This window comes from Oryctolagus cuniculus, chromosome 3 (genome assembly GCF_964237555.1).
Source record: "Oryctolagus cuniculus chromosome 3, mOryCun1.1, whole genome shotgun sequence".
Classification (NCBI taxonomy): Eukaryota; Metazoa; Chordata; class Mammalia; order Lagomorpha; family Leporidae; genus Oryctolagus; species Oryctolagus cuniculus.
The window spans coordinates 138,516,620-138,539,354 of record NC_091434.1 but is presented as its reverse complement, the minus strand read 5'-3'; the positions used below and the strand labels follow the sequence as shown (position 1 = coordinate 138,539,354).

The 22,735-nt window shown below is 47.3% G+C and overlaps 1 protein-coding gene across 19 annotated transcripts in view; it reads right to left on the bottom strand.

Annotated features, from left to right (window-relative positions):
- Window positions 1-22,735, bottom strand: part of ATXN7L1 (ataxin 7 like 1) — a 283,217-nt gene that overhangs the window by 227,161 nt on the left and 33,321 nt on the right. The window contains exon 1 of one of the 19 annotated variants that reach the window (XM_051848835.2): window positions 8,501-9,050. The exons of the other annotated variants lie outside the window; for them this stretch is intronic. The gene's annotated coding sequence lies outside the window, so the exon portion shown is untranslated. Of the gene's footprint in view, window positions 1-8,500; window positions 9,051-22,735 lie in introns of those variants that run through there. 19 annotated transcript variants of the gene reach the window in all.

The window sequence follows — 22,735 nt, the reverse complement described above, 5'->3', positions numbered from 1 at the left end:
AGAGGAATAATAACCACGGTTTATCCAGCACCATGTCTGCCAAGTCCTGTGCTGAGTATGTTATATGCACTATCATAGAAGTGGCTGAAGCTGAACTCACGCACTTCAGTTTATCACAGGAGGAGCTCTAAAGAGAGGGAGTTGGTAGGAGGGAAAGCATTGGGTTAGAAGCTGGAAAACCCACAGAGGGAGGTAAGATTTCTAAAGGAGCAACGCATGGGCTCCACCAGCAAGGGTACTCACGGATTATGCAATGAGAGCTGTTGTCTACGAAGATACTTCTCAAATTATGCCTTCTTGGGATAATGTTTTTCAGAGAGTAAATGAACACAGAATTTAAATACAAGATAAGCAGTTTTATTTGCTTTGTCACTCAGGAAAAATGAGCAAATATGTAGTTTCTGATTTCTAACTTGAGAAGGCCTCCAACACTAGTGACAGCCTCAAGTACTCAGAGCAAAGTGAAAATTCTATTTTCCACACAGAGATAAGGTTCCTATGGGACAGTGTAGAGGAGGGAGAACTACTGGTGCAATTTTATGGTAATTTAATTAGCAGCTTCCAAACACCCACAAATACACATCCATTGAGAGCCACAAGACTGCCAGGTTTCCCATCATCTTCCGTGTTAGCTTAAATTGCAGACTGCAGTGTAAATTGTCAATGTGCATTTACCAAAGTCAGGCTATTTCTGCTACAGGAGAAGACGCTAAAACTTCCTTTCAGAACTGGTCAACGACAGAATGTTGTTTACATTCCCAGCAAGATCACGAGCACTCAACAGCTGGATGTTACAACAACCTTACAAGGCCCTTCTCTAGAAAGAAGGGGACTGAACTGCCCTGTAAGGGTGGGGCAGAATCAGGTTTTCTGGAACTTTCCCCATGTGAAAGTTTTGGGGAAGCTCAAGGCTCCCCTTCAGTGCAAGGGTGCCAAGGAGGAGGTGATCAGAGACCGCGTCACTGGGCTCACACCGAGTGCCTCAGCCCAGTGTTGCAGATGTTACCCCAATGCTTTCAACAAACCACTTTCCAGATGAGGCAAAGCAGCTCTGCGAGGCCCAGCCAATTGTCCTAGGTCATGCCAGACACAGGAGGTAGAACTGGAAACAACACGGAGGTTGTCCTCATGACTGAAGTCTCGTAGCAGAGCTGGAAGAGACGTTGCAAAACTTCCAGGGGGCTCGGGCCCATCTCATCCCACTCCTCAACTGGAGCTCAGGCTCCATGTTTATCCGCTCTATTGACTGGGCTTTTGCTTAAGATTTTTTTTTTTTGGAGGTGGGGGGATGGTCCTGTTCTGTAAACATCAACAAGACAGACAAGGACTTTGCAAACCACAGCCCCACACCTGTGGCAGGCCTTGCTTTGTGCCTGGAAGAGTTTTTGTTTTCTTCCCCTCAGTGCCTGTGGGGGTGTGGGGTGTGGCCAGTGAGGACGGCCTTAGAGGATTAGATGTGGCTGTGTGGGAAATGGTATACATACCTAACGTGTGATTTGGCAGTGGAAGATAACATCTGAGTCATAAAGCAGCTCTGCATCAAAACAGTAAATCAAGAGCAAACAATGTGGGAAAACAAATTCCTCAATTCTTACAGGGCCCCTGTTGGTTGGTTTCTCATTCCAGGGCTGTTAACCCCCAGTCAACCAATCCATCCCTTCTCTGGAGGCTGCTAGAATCTACATTCCTGCTTTTGCACCGACAGCACCCCCCGACATAGGTCACATCTTGTGGCCCTGGGGGACAGGAGTGACCTGCATGTTCTGTGACCAGCATCTGCGAACCATGTTTTTTCTCTGCAAAGTGGCAAACATCTGAATGGGCAGGGTTCACAGAGCTGTCCCACTGTCAGAGATGCCTCCAAGGGCAGTACTTCCAATTCTCTCTCTCTCTCTCTCTCTCTCTCTCTTTCTTTCTTTCTTTTTTGAAAGACTTATTTATTTGAAAGACAGAGAGTTGGGGCGGGGGTCTTCCATCCACTGGTTCACTCTCCAAATGGCCGCAATGGCTGGAGCTGAGCCGATCTGAAGCCAGGAGCCAGAAGTCTCCTCTGGGTCCCTCAGGTGGGTGCAGGGGCCTAAGGACTTGGGCCATTTTCTACTGCTTTCCCAGGCACATTAGCAGAAAATTGGATCAGAAGTGGAGCACGTGGGACTCGAACCAGTGCCCAAATGGGATGCCAGCGCTGTAGGCTGGGGCCTTAACCCACTGCGCCATGGCACCGGCCCCTTCAATTCTTTTTTTAAGAAAAGATTTATTTAAATTTTTGAAAGAGTTACAGAGAGAAAGGGAGAGAGAGGAGGAGAGGAGAGAAGAGGGGAGTGGAGGGGAGGGAAGAGAGAGAGAAAGATGATTGGTATGCTCTAGTTCATTTCCTAAACAGCTACAACAGCTGGGGCGAGGCCAGGTTGAAGTCAGAAGTATGGAACTCTATCCAGGTCTCCCATGTGGGCAGCAAGGGGCCCAAGTACGAGGGCCATTTTCTGCTATTTTCCCAGGTGCATTAGCAGGGAGCTGGGTCAGAAGTGGAGAAACTAGAAGTTGAACCAGCACTCAGATGGGAGCGGCAGCATAGGCAGTGGCTTAACCCACTGGACCACAAGGCTGGCCCCTGTGCTTCTATTTTTAACAGCATTTTTATTTTATTTATCTGAGAGGCAGAGAGAGAGAGAGGAAGATAGACACAGGGAGAACTCCAATCCATTGGTCCACTCCTCAAATGCCCAGGAGCTGGGAACTCAACCTAGGTGTCCCACAAGGATGGCAAGGATCCAAACATCAAGTTACCACTTGCTGCCGCCTAAGGTCTGCATTAGCAGGCAACTGGCATTAAAAGCAGAGGACAGACTCAAATCTAAACACTGGGACATGGGACGCAGGTGTCCTAAGCAGTGGCTTTACCATGATGCCAAGCACCTGTCCTTTAAAAAAAAAAACAAAACCGAAAACACATGGTTTTTCCTTCTTAATTTAGGTCCTCAGGAGCCTGGGGCACCTCAGAACTATCTCAGGGATCTCTCCAGGCCCAGCTGCCCTCCTCCCTCAAACAGAACACAGCGGGCCTTGAGTGAAGTGTGAAGGAAGAACGAGGTGTTCTAGTCCACCTTTATCATTTATCATTTCACAGATGAGGCCGCTGAGGTCCAAAGAGGGTGTGGAAGTTGTGCACTGTCACACAGCTCATCATGACCACACTCCAGGCTGCCTGCCCAATGCCGCGCACCTGAGCCCACTCTGCGTACAGGATGGATTCTGCTTCAAAAGAGCTCAGTATGTGTGAATACCATGTAGTCTCATCACTGTATTGAGAAAGGCCGAAGCACATCAGCCTCACTCAGGTCTTCTAAATTGCTCTGGGAAGGTCTCAGGGGATTTAAAGGATTTAAAGTGTCCAGAAGGGGCTGCTGTTGTGGCGTAGCAGGTAAAGCCACCGCCTGCAATGCCGGCATCTCATATGGGCTCCGGTTGGAGTTCCAGCTGCTCCACTTCCAATCCAGCTCTCTGCTAAGGCCTGGGAAAACCCCTGCATCTGCCTGGGAGACCCAGAAGAGGCTCCAGCCTCCTGGGTTCTGATTGGCCCAGCTCTGGCCATTGCAGCTACTTGAGAAGTGAACCAGCAGATGGAAGACCTCGCTTTCCTTCTCTCTTTCTCTCTCTGCCTCTGCCACTCCACCTTTCAAATATATTAAAAATAAATCTTTTTTAAAAAGATAAAAAGCCTAGAAAGCAGTTTGTTGTGGTAAGGGCAGTTCTAGGTCCCCAGCTTCCTCCTCTGCGGGATGAGCTGGGTGACAGGTGAGCACAATCATTCCACGAGAACATCTGCTGACACCCACTGTGAAAAGGTCATGGCCCTGGAAGTATAAAACAATGTTCAGGAACACTTTAGTTTAAAATGTGGTAGATTGATAAACTGCATTTATCTCTACTCTGTCCTGAAGCTCCACTAAAAATGACAGTAAATTTAACTTCAGAAAGGCATAAACTACAGGAATAATGTGAGCAAGATGGGTGCTGAGAGTAGACCCAAGATGTCAATAGCATTTTGGAGATCACTAGAGAACAGATGACAAATAGTGAAAGACTCAGCAAACATCAGTTAATGGTGGGTGGAGTGGAGGGGCAGAGACGCAGGCTAATTTGAGTCCTAGAACCTAGAAAGGCCCAGAGTGAGGCCCTGTAAACATGAATGCCAGGTGGGCTGAACTTACGAAGCTTGGTGGAGAGTCTATGTAACCCTATAGCCCTCTACCCTCAGCTTCATCTTGGAAAAATACTGGAGAAGTCTTTGGCCAAGAAGGACATCTAATAAATAGTATAGTACAGTAGGTGATTCTGCTGTGAGTAATACTTACATGTCATAATAATATAAGCCCCCAACACTGAACTAATGAGAAACTGTCATAACAATATTGGATGGATGGATGGATGGATGGATGAATGGAAGAGCAGTATGGCATGTGGAGGACTTTTGGTTGTTCATGGTAAGAAGTTATTGGATAATACAAAGCTTAAACATTTTAAAAATGAAAGGAAAAGGCAGTTATTTTAAATGACAGAAGCAAAGAAAAAGAAACAGTTAAAAGCAGTTTGAAAGTATTTGCATGAAGGGAGTAGAAATCAAAGCTACAGAGGGGACTGCTGATTATGATTCTCAAATCCAAAGGCTCCAAAATCTATCTTTCCCTAATTTGATACCAAAACTTATTTTGTGACAATTGCTGACCCAAAGCGATACGAGGCTATTTCTAGAGCTTAATCTGCTTAAATGTGAACATTTTTTTCCTGGAGAAATATCTTACATGTTTACAGGTGATGCCCCAGACATCAGCAGGAGTGCTGACTGACCGCCTTTGTAAACTCTGAATAATTGTGAAATTCCAAAACACACCTGCCCCAAGGGGGTTGCCCCTGAGCCAGTACCACCTGTCTACTGACCCTCAGGGCTCATCCAGCCCCTGCCTGCTTGACTTCCCTTGAAAGCTGAGGTCTGCAAGCTATATTCACTATGCCCCAAACAGAACTCCTGACTTCTCCCCTCCCTGGTGCCCACTCTGAACCCAAGGTCACCCTTCTCAGTTATGCCGTCACCTGCCCCATTGCTAGCAGCAAGAAACTAGCACTCATCCTTGACCCATCTCCTTCCCCACATTCCGCATCTAATCTGTCACGGAGGCACTCAGCTCTCCCCCCACAAAGCGTCCTGCCCACTGCCAACCATCCTCATTGTAACTCCCAGTACAAGCCTCCCTTTCTGACTTCTCTACTTCTAACTTAACCCCAGTAGAGCAGATTCTTCACAAAGTAGACAAAACTTTTCGAAACAGAAATCCAATCAAGTCACTCCCTGGGTAAAGTCCTCTAACAGCTTCTCTCACCACTGGAATACAGGTCCAACTCCCTACTAGCCTGCACAGTTTGGCTCCTGCACAGTTTGGCTCCTGCCTCTCCCTCTGACCTCATCTTCTATCCTCCATTTCCTCCAGCCTCAGACCTTTGTACCCTCTAGTCCCTACCCCTCAAGACTCTCCTGATGCTCATAGGACTCTGTCCTCACATCATTCAATTCTCTGGGCAAGCATCACCTTCTGACAGAAGCCATCCCTGCTCGCCCACAGTCCATCACCCACTTGCTCCTTGCTGCATTATCCGTTGTTCAGACTTATGCCTCTGCTAGATTTTAAATGCCACAAACACAGGGAGTTTTGCAGTCTTGTAAACTACTGAATCCTCTATATTTATAGCAGAGCCTCTCACATACTACATGTTCAACAAAACCTATTAAAAAAATAGATGGGGGCCTGCAACGTGGTGCAGCAGGTTAAGCTACCACTTGCAACAGCAGCATCCCATATTGCAGTGCCAGTTTGAATTCAGGTTGCTTCATTTCCAATCCAACTTCCTGCTATACCCGGGGAGAGGTAGGACATGATAGCCCACATACTTGGGCCCCTGCCACTCACATGAGAGACCTGGATGGAGTTCCAGGCTTTACCAGTCCTGGCTGTTGCAGGCATTTGAAGAGTGAACTAGTGGATGGAAGATCTCTCTCTGTTTCTTTCTTCTTCTTCTTTTGACAGGCAGAGTGGATAGTGAGAGAGAGAGACAGAGAGAAAGGTCTTCCTTTTGCCGTTGGTTCACCCTCCAATGGCCGCCGCGGCCGGTGTGCTGCGGCCGGTGCACTGCGCTGATCCGACGGCAGGAGCCAGGAGCCAGGTGCTTCTCCTGGTCTCCCATGGGGTGCAGGGCCCAAGCACTTGGGCCATCCTCCACTGCACTCCCTGGCCACAGCAGAGAGCTGGCCTGGAAGAGGGGCAACCGAGACAGAATCCGGCGCCCCGACCGGGACTAGAACCCGGTGTGCCGGCGCCGCAAAGCGGAGGATTAGCCTGTTGAGCCACGGCGCCGGCTTCTCTCTGTTTCTATCACTCTGCCTTTTGAACAAATAAGCCTTTAAAAAAAAGAGAACAGAGGTACTCACTGTATACCATTTGGAAAATAAAGAATAATATAATGAAAAACCATAATCATTTCTGGAATCCCACCACCCAGCTATAAACATAATGTACAAATAAATATGCATGCTTAATAATAACTTGATATGTTCTTTATCTTGACAGGAATACATGGCTTTTATAAGAGTTTGCATTTGTCAAAACTCAGAAAATGTATACTTAAGACTTGTACATTTCACTGTATATAAATTTTTCCTCAAAAGGAAAACACCCATGTACAAATACAGAACAATAGTTAATTATGTGCATGCTAAAGTATTTTGATGAGAGTGTGCTGATGCTTGCAACTTAGTTTGAAACCCATCATCAAAATAAGATGGATTGTTGAAATGCTAGAGGAAGCATAACTGCACAGATACAAGCAAATAAAATAAAACGCTAATGGTAGAACTAACAATAGCTATAAGGGAGAGTTCACTACAAAATTCTTTCAAGTACACTATATATTTAAAAATTTTCAAAGTAAAATGTTGGGAAACATAACTTGGGATCACTTCTGTTACAGGTAGTATCTTACCCAGCTTACTTTCACTGTATTTTCCTATGCCATTATCATCTTTGAAAACATGATTTCAAAAGGCTGTGCAGTATGCCCTTGGATGGGTATGTTATAATTCATTTAATCAGTTTTCTATCTTTGGACCCATAGACCATTTTAAATTTTTCACTTTTGCTAACAACAATGCAAATCCTTGTAGTACAAAAGGGGTCTTCATAAAGTTCATAGAAATGAAATTAAAAGGTAAATTAATTATTTTCATGCAAAACAATATTTGAAATCCATGCATGATTTTTTTCATAATACAATTTTCTGTGAGCTTTTTAATGCAAAAATACAGATTTCAACTTTTTGCACCAAAATAAGCTTATCCTTTAATTCATTTTTTTCCAGAAACTTTAATTTTTATTTATTTATTTATTTATTTTTTGACAGGCAGAGCAGACAGTGACAGAGAGAGACAGAGAGAAAGGTCTTCCTTTTGCCGTTGGTTCACCCTCTAATGGCCGCTGCGGCTGGAGCACTGCGGCCGGCGCACCGCGCTGATCCAATGGCAGGAGCCAGGTACTTATCCTGGTCTCCCATGGGGTGCAGGGCCCAAGCACTTGGGCCATCCTCCACTGCACTCCCGGGCCACAGCAGAGAACTGGACTGGAAAAGGAGCAATCGGACAGAATCCGGCACCCCGACCGGGACTAGAACCCAGTGTGCCGGCGCCGCAGGCAGAGGATTAGCCTATTGAGCCACGGCGCCGGCCAGAAACTTTCTGAAGTACCCCCCCCCACACACAAATACATATATATACACACACACACACATATATATATACCTGTATTATATTTGCATTATACTTATTACGTGTTTGTTATATATGTATTATATATGTTCTGTATATGTTCTATATATGTGTGTTTGTTTATTCCATTTACATTCCCAGAAGGTCAAGTGTCAAAACACTTTAGAATCCTGCTATGTGCATAGAGCTATCGTGAAAGACGTCAACAGATGGGTAAATTCTCCCCATCTGGTGAATCTTGAAAGTTCTTAAAGGGGACCAGCTGCTTTCCTGTGTCTCCACCACTGCATTAGTGAACTCCCATGCACACCGCAGGGCCTCAGAGAAACATCCTGACCTATGTTAAGAGAACACACGATCAGAAAGAAGCCTACCTATCTGAGAAAAATGGTGGGAGATGGTTTCCTTTTTCTTCTTTTTAAGGAGAATAACAACAACGACTACATTTCTTGAATGTTCAGATGCCAGGCAAAATGCTCAATGCTTTAACATGGAACAGCTCACCTACTTTTCAAAACAACCCTAATTCACTTAAGTTACTATCACGCCTATATTAGGGCTGAAAAAAAAACCGAGACTCAGCCGACAGGGATTAAATAACTTGCCGAGGCCCCCCAGCCACTGGGTCCCTCAAACCTTGTGGACTCCAAAGGCCATTCTGTAATGCTGTCAACAACAAAGAAATTATACCATCAAGTGGTGACGCGCCAACTCGCCCTTCTCTCCATCAGCGGGAAGACCCAGGCGGCCATCTTGGATGGAAGCGGGAAGCTGTGTGGGTGCTTTGCATCATGGGAAATCAGAAGCCGGCTCCTCGGGACCACGTGGAGAGACGACGACTGTGGGCAGCAGCGGCCCGCAGCAGCAGGGTCCTTGGCCGCCCAGATGTCCAGCGTGCCGTGGTGAACCCATGACGGGGTTTTCCCAGGGCTAAGAGTGTTCTCTGGGGCTCACGAATCTGATCTGAGGTCAACTGCAGAAGCCCTGCTGGGAGCATGTTTAACACGGTTTCTTGAAGGGCAGTCCGCCAGCGGCAGCCAAGAGCGAGGCACAGCCACCTGCCTGCAGCGCAGGCCCGGCAACGCGCTTTCCTTTCTTCATTCCTCATCCCTCTGAACCGCATGTTTTAGATTTTTATAAAGACATTTTATAACTAAAAAATGGTTCCCAGAGATCAAGGAGACAAGGGTGGTAGTTGCACCTTAACCCATGTTTTAATTGCGTTTTTCCATGAACTTTGGAAAGGTTCACAGCACTGGGATTGCAGGTTTTTTTTTTTTTTTAAGATTTATTTATTTGCTTGAAAGGCAGAGTTGCAGAGAGGCAGAGAGAGAGAGAGATAGGTCTTCCATCCGATGGTTCACTCCCTAATTGGCCGCAATGGCTGGAGCTGTGTTGATCCGAGGCCAGGAGCCAGGAGCCTCCTCTGGGTCTCCCACCTGGGTGCAGGGGCCCAAGGACTTGGGCCACCTTCTATTCCTTTCCCAGGCCAAGCAGAGAGCTGGATTGGAAGTGGAGCAGCCAAGACTTGAACCAGCGTCCATATGAGATGCTGGCACTTCAGGCGGCGGCTTTACCCGCCATACCAAAATGCTGGCCCTTGGCATTTCAGTTTTAGAATTTATTAGAGAAGGGGCCGGCGCTGTGGTGCAGCAAGTTAAAACCCTGGCCTGAAGCGCTGGCATCCCATAAAGAAGCCGGTTCTAGTCCCAGCTGCTCCTCTTCCAATCCAGCTCTCTGCTATGGCCTGGGAAAGCAGTAGAAGATGGCCCAAGGCCTTGGGCCCCTGAGCCCATGTGGGAGAGCTGGAAGAAACTCCTTGGCTCCTGGCTTTGGATCGGCGCAGCTCCAGTCTTTGCGGCCATCTGGGAAGTGAACCAGCGGATGGAAGACCTCTCTCTGTAACTCTTTCAAATAAATTAATTAAAAAAAAAAAAAAAAAGAATTTCCTGGCGAAGCAGTCCTCGCCTTGGTTTGACTCCCAAAGCTCATTTCTATGTTACTGCTGGGAACTTGGGGTCTCTTTCCTTCTAAGGTAGAGCTGATTGCTAGTCTGGCTGCCAAGAGCTTTTCTAACCCCTCATGAAACCAACATAAACCTGGTTTTCATAAAGGAAGAAGGTTCCCTATTAAGACATACTGAAGGGCACTTTCACAGGGCTGGGGACCCAGTAATAATTTTCCCAAACAACAAAACAAAAAGGAATATTTCAGAGAAGATTGGCTGGGGATAACCTTTTTTCTTCTGTGTGCGCGCATGCGTGTGTGCGCATGTGTGCTATGTTTTAAGAGGCAAGAACAGCAGGGCATACAAAGCCCTCAGAATTGCCCTGAGGTAACTGGTTCAGAGAGAGACCCAGAGCAGGAAGAGGTCTTGAGGAAATGTGTGAGAACAAGCTCGTTCTGAGATGAAATGGTCCCGCTAGTCGCAGCCGAGAGAGGGGGCAGGGAAGAAGGAGCAGCCATACAGCAACACCCAGGAGGGGGAAGTGCCCCAAAGCTGGGGGGGGGGGGGGGCTTGTGGAGGAGGGGTGTGGGGCGGCTCTGAGTAATGGGGGTCCCAGATGAAGCCCACAGGAGATGTGAACTCTCCCAGTGAAGGGAGCATGTCTGTGTCTCACAGGCAGCCATGAACGTTTCTGCTGGGGATTTCAGGAGGTCCCAGTCACCTGGGTGCTGGCCACAGATCATCCATTCATTAGCACGTGACAGTGACACCAGGGGCCAATGAATGCCTGGTAACAGCATGTTTCTATCACACTGAAGAGAGGTAATCTATTTAGCTGAAAGTTCTATTATCCCTCAAGACCAGAGAATTTAAATCTTCGAATCACACAGGAGCTGCAGGGTCACCCACAGCACTGAAATGACTCAAGGACAAGAAAAACAACCTAAGAAATGAGATGCATGTGCTAAAAGCCCAGGAGAGAGCACCTGGGGAGAAACTGGGCACCAGCATTGGAATGCTGGGGCAACAAGGTCCTGGTAGAGGGTGATGTTTCTAGAGATGAGGGGCAGGAAAAGGGAATTACCAAGGGCAGATGGCAAACACCACCAGGTGGCAAAGGCCCCCAAAGAAGGTGCTGGAACTGGGAGACATTAGGACAGGCAGTCCCTTCTGGACTTCAGCCTTCACCATGCTGCCTGGCCCTGAACAGACTCTCTAAGGACATTAGAGGATTTATGTTATCTTTTTTTTTTTTTTTTAGATTTATTTATTTGAAAGGCAGAGTTACAGAGAGGCAGAGGCAGAGAGAGAGTGAAAGAGAGAGAGAGTTCTTCCATTCACTGATTCACTCCCCAGACGGCTGTAACGCCAGTAGCCAGGAGCTTCTTCCAGGTCTCCCACTTGGGTGCAGGAGCCCAAGGACTTGGGCCATCTTCTACTGCTTTTCCCAGGCCATAGTAGAGAGCTGGATCTGAAGTGGAGCAGCTGAGACTCCAACCAGTGCCCACGTGGGATGCTGGCACTGAGGGTGGTGGCTCTACCCATTATACCACAGTGCCAGCCCTGGATTTATGTTATCTTAAATTAAAGGCAGTCAGTCACCAGACCAGCGGACTCCTGATTACCCCTACTCTTTGAATCTATGGTGCTTTAAGAGGTATACTTATGCATAGAAGGTCCCTGACTTAGGATGGTCTGAGAGTGATATACCTTCCATAGAAACGGGACTTTGAATTTTGTTTTCTTAAAAAGATGTATTTATTGGGGCAAGTGCCGTGGCTCACTTGGCTAATCCTCCACCTGTGGCGCCGGCATCCCATATGGGCACCGGGTTCTAGTCCCAGCTCCTTCTCTTCCAGTCCAGCTCTCTGCTGTGGCCCGGGAGGGCAGTGGAGGATGGTCCAGGTGCTTGGGCGCCTGTACCCGCATAGTAGACCAGGAGGAAGTGCCTGGCTCCTGACTTCGGATCGGCGCAGCGCTGGCCATGGCGGTCATTATGGGGGGTGAACCAACGGAAGGAAGACCTTTCTCTCTGTCTCTCTCTCACTGTCTAACTCTACATGTCAAATAAGTAAAAAAAAAAAAAAAATGTATTTATTAAGAATGGGACTGGAAGAAGGAGGAGTAAGAAGGGTGAGAATGTGGGCGGGAGGGAGGGTGGGGTGGGTGGGATAACTCACTATGTTCCTAAATTTGTATATATGAAATGCATAAAGTTTGTATACCTTAAATGAAAAGTTTCTAGATAAAATAAAAATTATTTATTTATTTGCAAGTTAGAGCAACAGAGATGTCAGGAAGACAGAGAAAGAGAGATTTTCCATCCACTGGTTCAACTCTCCAAATGGCCACAAAAGCCAGGTCCTGGCCAGGCCAAAGCCAGGAGCCAGGAACTCCATCCAGGTCTCCCACATGGGTGACAGGGGCCAAACACTTGGGCCATCATTTGCTGCCTTCCCAGCCACATTAGCAGGGTGCTGGTTTAGAAATGGAGCAGCTGGGACGGGTGCTGTGGCATAGCGGGTTAAGCTGCCACCTGCGGTGTCGGCATCTGATCTGGGCACTGGTTTGAGTCCTGGCTGCTCCACTTCCAATCCAGCTCTCTGCTATGGCCTGGGAAAGCAGGAAGAAGCTCCTGGCTCCTGGCTTCAGATCAGCACAGCTCCAGCCATTGCAGTCATCTGGGGAGTGAACCAGCAGATGAAAGAACCCCCCCCCCCTTCTCTACCTCTCCTTCTCTGTGTAACTTTGACTTTCAAATAAATAAATAAATCTTAAAAAAAAAAAAATAAGTGGAGCAGCCAGGACTTAAACCAGCACTCCAATATGGGATGCCAAAAACCACAAGGGAAGGCTTAAACCTGCTGCACCAGGATGCTGGCCCCAAGGCCTCTGAATTATGAATTTGGATTGTTTATTGGACCAGTACTAGGTGTTCTGATCAGCCCCACAGTCAGGAGGGAAACCACAGTCGACTCCACCGGTGCTGTGTTGCCGAGGTAGGATGTGTGAGATGCACTCAATACACATTTGACTTAAGATATTTCCAACTTATGATTGGATTCTCAGGATATAACCCCTTCCTAAATAAAGGGGCACGTGTACTAGGAAGAAAGAAGAAACAGCAACAATTTTAAGAAAATTCCCAACATCAGAGCTGGTAAAATGTGAAAAACGGGGGCACCTTGGAATCAGTGACCTATGGAAGATTGTAAGGATACTACCTGCTGGTTTTGAGAAGGACCATGGCACTGGCACCATCCCCAGGCACAACTGGAGAGGGTGGGGCAGTGGAAAGAGTCATTTGATAAAGAGCCATCACTCCCAGTCTGCATAGGATATATGCAAAGTAGCTGGATGCATGAAAAGGGAGCAGAGCAAGCCAGTCCAGAAAGAAACACCGCGACCCTCCTGCAGCTCTGACTTAACACGTCTGTGGAGGGGGCACTTGGCCATCCCTGTCTGCTCCCCTAGTGAGCCCAATGCCAAGTGCCGAGGCCTCCGTGTGACAAGCAGCACGCCAGCCCTCTGGGGACGTTTGCCAAGTGCCTGCCTCCCTGCTGAATGAATGCCATACATGTGCATTTGCTGGCGACAGAGCAGGCCCTAAAAGCAGGAAGTGTTTTGCAAAGAATGAACCAAGTCTTCCCCCTTGGAAAATAGCTTCCCTCCAGCCTCCTTCAAGGCAGTTGGAAAGGAATGCTGTCCATTTGCAAATCAATAACTTCCACGGGCTATGTAGACAACAAAGCGCAATATGTGATCCGAGAGACCCACAATGGCTCAGTGTTCCAACATAATCCTGCCCTCCAAGAGGCAGACAAGGAAAGACACAGGCCTCCTGGCTGCATCTGCCCAGTGCCACACCGAGGGCTGGTGGCCTATCCTTTTTTTGGGGTGGAAACCAGAAGGCTGCAGCTGAGCATACTGCCAGGAGCCAGCGACACTCCACATCTTACTGCTTCCTACTTTTCACAGCTGTTTGCTTCAGGGTTGTTAGAAAGATACCTATACCAGAAGGGAGCCGGTTTCATGGAAAATACATTTCAATCATTCACTTTCAGCCAGAATTTCACACTCTCCGAGGCACTTGACATTATGCTTGGAAATAGGAGAGAAACAGCTGGTGCACGGGCCACACCTCCAGGGATTTCAGCCTTTTCCTACAAGCAGAGCTGCCTGTGCCGAGAAGTATTAGGTTCTATGAAATTGCAGCCAGGAGCAGAGGCTGGAAGGCCCGGTAGTAAAACTCATCTCCACCCTACCTGGATCAGTCTTGTGGCTCAACCCGCAGAGCCAATAAAAAAAAGGGCCTGTGGCTGGCAAACATTATTTCCCCTGATTGTTCCACTCCCTACTAATTACTCTCAGAGTCTGGCAGTGCAGCAAGAGCCTGGGGTGATGTGCAGATGACCTGAACTCCCAAATCACGGAGCACCAAGCAAGGTCTTCCGGGAGTCTGAGAATGGGCCGTTATCAATCCACTTGGCTTGGGAAGAGGCAGCAGGACCGCACCTGTGCTCCCTCTCCACTAACCAGAGAGACTGTTAGGAACCTCAGTCACCCCCAACAGAAAAGCAGAGGAATCCATTCTTTCTGGAAGCGTGATCTCTGCAGAAACCAAGTCGGGCTCCATTTAGACAAAATCACTGAAGAGCTCTTCGAGTTCAGCATCAGGGAAGCCAGCCACTTGGGAAGCCACCCGTGCAAAGGAAACAACCAGACCAGCCAGCAGCATCTGACCCATGCAGCTGTGGGGTTTCTAGATACAAATGCAGAGGTTTTTCCCTTTACAAAGGCCAAATGGCATGCTGTTACAGGCAGCAGCTCAGCTGAGAGAGGTTTTTAGGAAGCTGTTGCTGAGAGGCTGAGAGAGAGACAGGGAGGGAGGGAAGCAGGAAGTGAGCTCGTGGGTTTTGTGCACTGAAAGTGAAAATCAAGACTTGAAAGTGGAAGATGGTTGCCTGATGGTTTGGCAACTCTCCCTGGCCTGAGTACTTCAAATCCAACACGGGGATTTCCATGCTTCAGCCCAACACACTACTGGAGACCGCTCCCAGTGTGCTGGGCACATGGCTGTTAATGCTGGCAGCATGCTCACTTGGACTGAGTTCAAGATGGTACCTGATTAGCACACGTGAGCCTGTTTGGCCATGCTGCCTTGGCTGGAAGGTGCATCCGGGGTGCCTGACAGCAGCTCTTTTTTTTTTTTTTTTTTTTTTTTTTTTTTTTTGACAGGCAGACTGGACAGTGAGAGAGAGAGAGACAGAGAGAAAGGTCTTCCTTTGCCGCTGGTTCACCCTCCAATGGCCGCCGCGGCCGGCGTACTGCGGCCAGTACACCGCGCTGATCCGATGGCAAGAGCCAGGTACTTACCCTGGTCTCCCATGGGGTGCAGGGCCCAAGGACTTGGGCCATCCTCCACTGCACTCCCAGGCCACAGCAGAGAGCTGGGCTGGAAGAGGGGCAACCGGGACAGAATCTGGCGCCCTGACTGGGACTAGAACCCGGTGTGCCGGTGCCGCAAGGCGGAGGATTAGCCTAGTGAGCCGCGGCGCCGGTCTGACAGCAGCTCTTAAGTAGTCACGGCACGAGAGCAGCCTGAGTTGAATCTTGTCCTCTTCCCTATTGCATCTGTGCTCTTAGTGTACCCAGACAACGGGGAAGAGCTTCAGCACCCCACAGCGGCTGCAGCCATAGCTCCAGCCAACCCAAGGGGTGCATGAACACCCAAGGGAAGACACACAGCTAAGCACCTGCTGTATGCCAGGCATGGAAAACAGGAATATCTATGAGGCACAGGTTCTGTGCAAAGGAACCCAGAGCCCACTGGGAAGAAAGGTGAAATAAGAAATGATAAAACCATATGATGGATGCAAGAACAGTGATGCCTGCAACTTTAACACAGATGGTCGTTCCGCTGGAGCTGGGTGATGCTGTGGAAGCTTCATTTGAACTGGGCCTGATGAGTAGGAGGTTGCCAGGAGGACCAAGACAGCAGTGAGCAACAGGAGTAAGGTTGGAGGGTGAGTGGTCTGTGGGGAGACAGAAACTCTTCTGGGGAGCCGGGGCTGGGCAGACACTAAAGGGTTCCCAGGGCTCCACTGACAGGCTGCAGCCCACGTCACTCAGGAGATCCCGGGAGCCACTGATGAGATTTAAGGAGCAGAGCGACAATCTGATCTGAGCTGGGGAGGCAGTAACCAGAAGGAGGGACAAAGGAGGCTGCTGGCAAAGTTCCAGCAACCCAGGTGTGGACAGTCTTCTGGATCCGACAGGAGCAGGGTCAGAGCAGAAGTGCAGGGCTGCAGGCAGACAGGAGGGGTGCAATGCCTGCTTGTGGCAGGCCAGTGCCCTGCAAGAGTTCCAAACCCTGGTGCCTTTGATGTCCGAGAGTCCAGGCTGCCCACACACTAGCTCTCTCCGCCACACTTTCTGAACTGTCCTGATCCCCAGACTCACCCCTGCCAGGATCTGAGCGACATCCTGGCTTCTGCTCGGCCTTTTCTATCTTCTCCAGATCATGCTCCCTGCTGGGCTGTGGAGCCTTCTGCTTTTCCACTCGCTCCAGGACCAGAGCCCTCAAGAAGGAAACAGGATGGACTTCTCTCCTGATGCCATCCACAGCCCCCTTTCCAAATACAACACAAAGAATCCCTTACTGGAGGTAAGGTCACCCTTTTAGGGTTCCCTGCAGCCAGATCAGAAATTCCAGGATCCCTGATGTCTCCCTTTGCCCCAAGTCCTGGCCCCATGGAGTGATGGCGACCTCAGAGGTGGCTCGGGGAAACTTTTCTGCATCCAGTGGAATCTGGACCCACGATGACAATCTCGATTTCCTTGGCGAGCTCCAAAAGGAAAGTACTTAGGGTGGGGCTGAGACACAGTGTGCAAGCAGATGAGCCCCAGGTGTTTTTCCTGTAAATCTAATTGCTAATATATGAGGCAGGAGCAAGCCGGAGCCCTATGTGTGCTGTACGGCGCTTATGTATATAGGAGCGTTTCACGGTGTGTAATTGCACTGGATCACGACCGGCACATGGGAGGGGGAGGGGCTCGCACTCCTCGGAGGCTGTGTGGAGCACAGCGTGGCAGCCCAGATGCTGCAGCCAGGAGGCCTGGGGTGCCTTCCATTCACCAGCTGGCTGGCCTTGGACAAATTCTGCGCTTGCTTGTGCCTTGGTTTCTCCAGCTGAAATACAGGACTGATACTAATGTCTGGCGCCCAGTGAACACCTTATAGGCATTTATAAAGAGATTTCTAACCTAGGGGTGACTTCAGTAGAGGGCTGTTGGGCCACAGAACCTGCCTGAGGTGGCCTGACTGCAACAGGGGACAGAGGACTGAAGTCTTTGGCTCCCAGCCCCTCCTTATTCTTCATGTCCAGCTTCTCTGGGAAGCAGGGATTCTCTGGCCTGGGAAAGAGCCTTTATGGGGGAAAACAATGTGCACTGTCATCCTGTAGCAGTGATCATTATAGTTTTTTTTTTTTTTTTTTGAAAAACTGTATTGAGGTCAAATTCATATAACATAAAATTCATCATTTTAACCATTTAAAAGTACACAACTCAGTGTACAATTCATAATGCTATAAGCCATCACCACTATCTAATTCCAGAATACATTCATCATTCCCAAAAGAAAACCCCTATTTCCCAATTCCCCTCTCCCTCCAGCCCCTGGCAACAACCAAGCTCTTCTCTACCTCTACAGACTGCTCTGTCCTGGTCTTTTGCTTCCTTCTTCCATACCCATGCTTCAGCAGGAGGTATCAGTGAAATACTCCTTTTCATGGCTAAAGAGAACCCCATTGTAGTATACACACATTTAGTTTATCCATTCACCTGCTGGTAGACATTGGGTTAGTTCCATCTTTTCGCTCTTGTGCTATGAACACAAGTATACCATTTTTTTTGGGTGAACTTAAGTATACCTAAGAATGAATTTGCTGGATCATATGATAATACTATGCTTAACTGCTGCCGCTTGATAAAGTGTATTTATGAAAATTCCATGGCTAACATCATACTTAGGGTCATTTTATTTACTTATTTTTTTATTCAAGAGGCAGAGACACACACAGATATGCCAAACTGATTTCCACAGCGGCTGGGCCATACCAGTTCCACCAGCAATGTATAGAGTTTCCCTTGCTTTACATCCTCACTGATACTGGAAATCTACCTTTTTCTTTCCTTACAGACAGAGAGACAGAGAGGGAGGAAGACAGAAAGGGAGAGAGACAGGGAGAGAGAGAAAGGGAAAGGGAAAGGGAGAGAGAGAGGGAGGGAGGTATCTTTCATCCACTTGTTCACTTTCCAAATGGCTGCTACAGACTGGGCAGGGCCAGGCCAAAGCTACGAGACAGGACTTCCAATCAGGTCTCCCACATGGGTGGCAGGGGCCCAAGTACTTGGGCCATCTCCTGCTGCTCTTCCAGGTGCATTAGCAGGGAACTGGATCAGAAGTAGAGCAGCTGGGACTTGAACTGGTGCTCTGATATGGGATGTTGGCATCACCAGCAGCAGTTTAGCTTGCTGCATCACAATGCCAGTCCCCTAAAAATATATACTGTTATAGCCTTCCTAGTGGGTAGGAAGTGCCATCTCGCTGATTTGTGTTTCCTGAATGACTCACGATGCTTAGCATCTCTTCCAGCACAGTACCTCTTTATGTGTTTGACACTGGAGAAATTGATTTAAAAGATACAGAGTCTTGGGCCTGTTTCTTAAAATGAAAGTGGGCTGACTCTTGTGCAGATCACAGCATGAAGATCTAACTATCAGCAGATTCCTTGGGTTAGTTTCAAGGTGCAACTGACAAATGGTGGCCCCTAGGGTTGGAAATGGGATTTGGATGGCTCCACAGGTCCAAAATTTCCAGATCTACCTGTGGCTGGGGGGGAGGCACCCTGCTCTGCTTGTCTTCTGGTTATGAGGTCACATCTGTCTTTTGTGGGCATCAAATGCCATCACTATTAAGAGTGGCAGCTCATAGGGCTGGTAAAAGCTGCTGCCTATGATGGTGACATCCCATCTGGGCTCCACAGTCCTGGCTGCTCCATTTCTGATCCAGCTCCCTGCTAATGCACCTGGGAAAGCAGCGGAAGATGGCCCATGTACCTGGGCTCCTGCATCTACGTGGGAGAAGCAGATGAAGCCCTTGGCTTCAGCCTAGCATAGTCCAAGTTGTTGCTGCCATTTGGGGAGTGAACCAGCAGATAAATCAATCAATCAATCTCTCTCTCTCTCTCGATATATATATATATATTACTCTGCCTTTCAAATAAATAAATCTTAGAAAAAAGAAAAAAGAAAAAAAAAGGAGTAGCAGCCTGACTATCCACAGACTGGAAAGTGGGATTAACCAGAGGCTCTGAGATCCTAGCTAGGAGGGAACCAGTTTCTGGCTTGAGAGAAGCCAGGGAGTTAAGGATAAATGCCACGTGATGATCTATCTAGGAAGCTAAGGGGGCAGATGGCTTGAAATGCCAGCCAACGTCAGGGTTGGGTACTCACTGTGGTGGCCCTGGGCTGGCTCTACGAGACTTGGAATCACTCTGCCAACAGCAGAGGCAGGGCACAGCTGGGCACGTTCCTTTCCAAAAACAGAGCACTGGCCCCACTGTAAAGGTTGTCTCTTCCCTAGCCCCTAGCCTCCCTGTTTTCATTGTTGCCTTCCGGCCACTTCCTCGTTGTTCAGAGCCTCACCAGAAATGAGAGAGAAGAGCAACACTACTGTATTACATGTTTCCTCAATTCATGGCCCAAGAACAGCTGAAGTCTGTGGAGTCTTAACTCTATTAATTCTGTGGCTTAAAATCACAATTGGTTATTTATCTCTCACAGTTCTAAGTACTGACTACACTCTGTCGGGCAGTTTTGCCTTAGGATCAGATGTCAGCTGGCACTGCGGTCATATGAAAGATCTACCAGGCTGCATATCCAGATATCCCATTCACATGGCTGGCATGTGACACTGGCTGGCAGCTCAAAGTTCAGCCAGGGATGTTGACTGCATTATCCACACCCAAGTGCCTTTGGCTTCCTATAGCATGGCAGCTGGATTCCAAGTGGGAGCATCCCTACTGTGAGTGTCCAAGAAACTCAGGCAGGAGTGACACGGCTCCTGTGACCCTGCCTCCAATACCACATGGTGTCACATCTGCTGTATTCTGTTAGTCAAAAGTAAGTCACGGGGAATACTCCCCAACTCCACGAGGCCAGTATTACTCCCCCAGACAAAGAAATTGCAAGAAAACCCAAGATCAAATCTCTTACAAATATAGCTATAAAAATCCTCAACAAAATGCTAGCAAACCAAATCCAGCAATATAGAAAAAGGATTATATACCATGAACAAGTGGAATTTATCCCAGCAATGCAAGAGTGGTTCAACTTATTTAAAAAAAAATCAATCTGTGTTATATACCACATTAATAGAAAACCCCACAATCCTCTCAACAGAAAATGCATTGGACAAAGGCTAACATCCTTCATGATAAAAACACTCAACAATCTAGGTATAAAAGGGAACTTCCTCAACTTCCTCAGCATATTTATGAAAAGCCCATGGGTAAAATCATACTTATGCTAATTTTATTTACTTTTGAGAAGCAGAGAGACAGAGAGAAAGATCTCCCATCTACTGGTTTACTCTCCATGTGCCTGCAACAGTTAGCGCTAAATCAGGCTGCAGACAAGAGCCAGGAACTCAGTCCAGCTCTCCTTTGTGAGTAACAGGGACCTAACTACTTGAGCTGTCACCTAATGCCTCCCAGGGTGCACATTAGCAGGAAGCTGGAGTGGAGAGCAGACTCAGGACTTAAGCCAAGGCACTCCAATATGCGATACAGGTGTACCCACTGGCATCATAACCGCCAGGCCAACCCATTCCTAGTATCATTTAATGGTAAAAAACTAAAAGTTTTCTCCCCAAGATCAAGAACAAGACAAGGATGTCCACTCTATTCAATGTTATTCTGGAGGTTCTAGCCAAGACAATTAGACAAGAAAAAAAGAAATAGAGTCATCCATATTGGAAAGGAAAAAGTAAAACTACTTCTATTCACAGATGATAGGATCTTAAATACAGAGAACACATACAAAGAAAACTATTACAGCTAACAATTTCAGGAAACCTGAGGGGCCAGCGCTGTAACAGAGTAGGTTAAGCATCCGCCTGCAGCGCTGACATCCCATATGGGCACCAGTTCAAGTCCCAGCTGCTCCACTTCTGATCCAGCTACCTGCTGTTGGCCTGGGAAAGTAGAAGATGGCCCAAGTGCTTGGGCGCCTGCACCCATGTGGAAGATCCAGAAGAAGCTCCTGGCTCCTGGCTTCAGATCAGCCCAGCTCTGGCCATTGTGGCCATTTGAGGAGTGAATCAGCAGATGGAAGACCTTTCTGTCTATTCCTCTCTCTCTCTGCATCTTTGCCTTCTCAGAAAAAAAAAGTTGAAGACTAAAAGAACATATGCAAGAATTAGTAGTATTTCTATATATTAGCAATGAAAATCAGAAAAAGAACAGCATTCCACTTATAATAGTATTGAAAAATAAAACACATGAATAAATTTAAGCAGAGATGCAAGACTTTTATATTAAAACTACAAACATTGACAAAGTTATCCTAAAATTCAAATGGAAATGGAAATTCAAAGGGCCTCATTTTTTTTTTTTAAAAGATTTTTATTTACTTATTTGAGAGGTAGAGTTACAGACAGTGAGAGGAAGAGACAGAGAGAAAGGTGTTCCTTCCATTGGTTCACTCCCCAACTGGCTGCAACACTGGAGGTACACTGATCCAAAGCCAGGAGCCAGGAGCTTCTTCCCAATCTCCCATGTGGGTGCAGGGGCCCAAGCATTTGGGCCATCTTCTGCTGCCTTCCCAGGCCATAGCAGAGAGCTGCATTGGAAGAGGAGCAGCCGGGACTAGAACTGGCACCTATATGGGACACCGGCGCCGCAGGCGGAGGATTAACCTACTGCGCCATGGTGCCGGCCCCCAGGGCCCCATTCTTTCAAGCCAAAACAATCTCAAAAAAGAAAAAAGATGGAGGATGTATATTTCTCAATTTCAAAACTTTCTACAAAGCTACAGTAACCAAGATAGTGTGTTACTACTGTAAGGACAGATATGCAAATTGGAAGAACAGAACTGAGAGTTCAGGAGCCAAATCTTATATTTACAGGCAACTGATTTTCAACCAAGCTTCCAAGATAATTCAATGGGAAGACAAATGATGCTGGGACAACTTTACAGCCACATGAAAGAGTGAAACTGAGTCCTTGTCTCACACCACATAGAGAATACAACACACAACAAAAAAACCAACTCAAAGTTGATCAGTGATCTACATGTAGAAGCTAAAACCATAAAACTCTTAGAAGAAAACACAGGAGTAAATCTTTGTGACCTTTGACTAGACAAAGGTTCCTTACACATGACACTAAAAGCACAAACAACAAAAGAAATATTTGATAAATAAAATATCAAAATCAAAAAATTTTGTGATTCAAAGGACATAATTAAGAAAGAGATGATCCAAAGAAAGGGCAAAAATATTTTAAAATCATGTATCTGATGACACTTATATCCAGTATACAGAAACAACTCTGACAACTTAACAAAATGAAGAATACTGTAATTAAAAACCGTGGAAAGAATTTTAAAAGCATATTTTCCATACAAGATAGCCAATAAGCACATTAAAAGATGGTCAACATCAACAATCATCAGGGAAATGCAAATCAAAACCACAGTTGAGATAGCACTTTGCATCCACTAGTCAAGATGGCTATAATAAAAAAAGACAATAGCAAATGTTGACAAGGAGGTGGAGAAATTGGAATTCTCATTCATCGCTGGTGGGAATGTTAAATGGTACACCTGCTAGAGAAAATAGTTCAGGAGCTCCTCTCAAGTTTAATACAGAGTTACCTCATGTTGCAGCAAGTCCACTCTTAGGTATATAC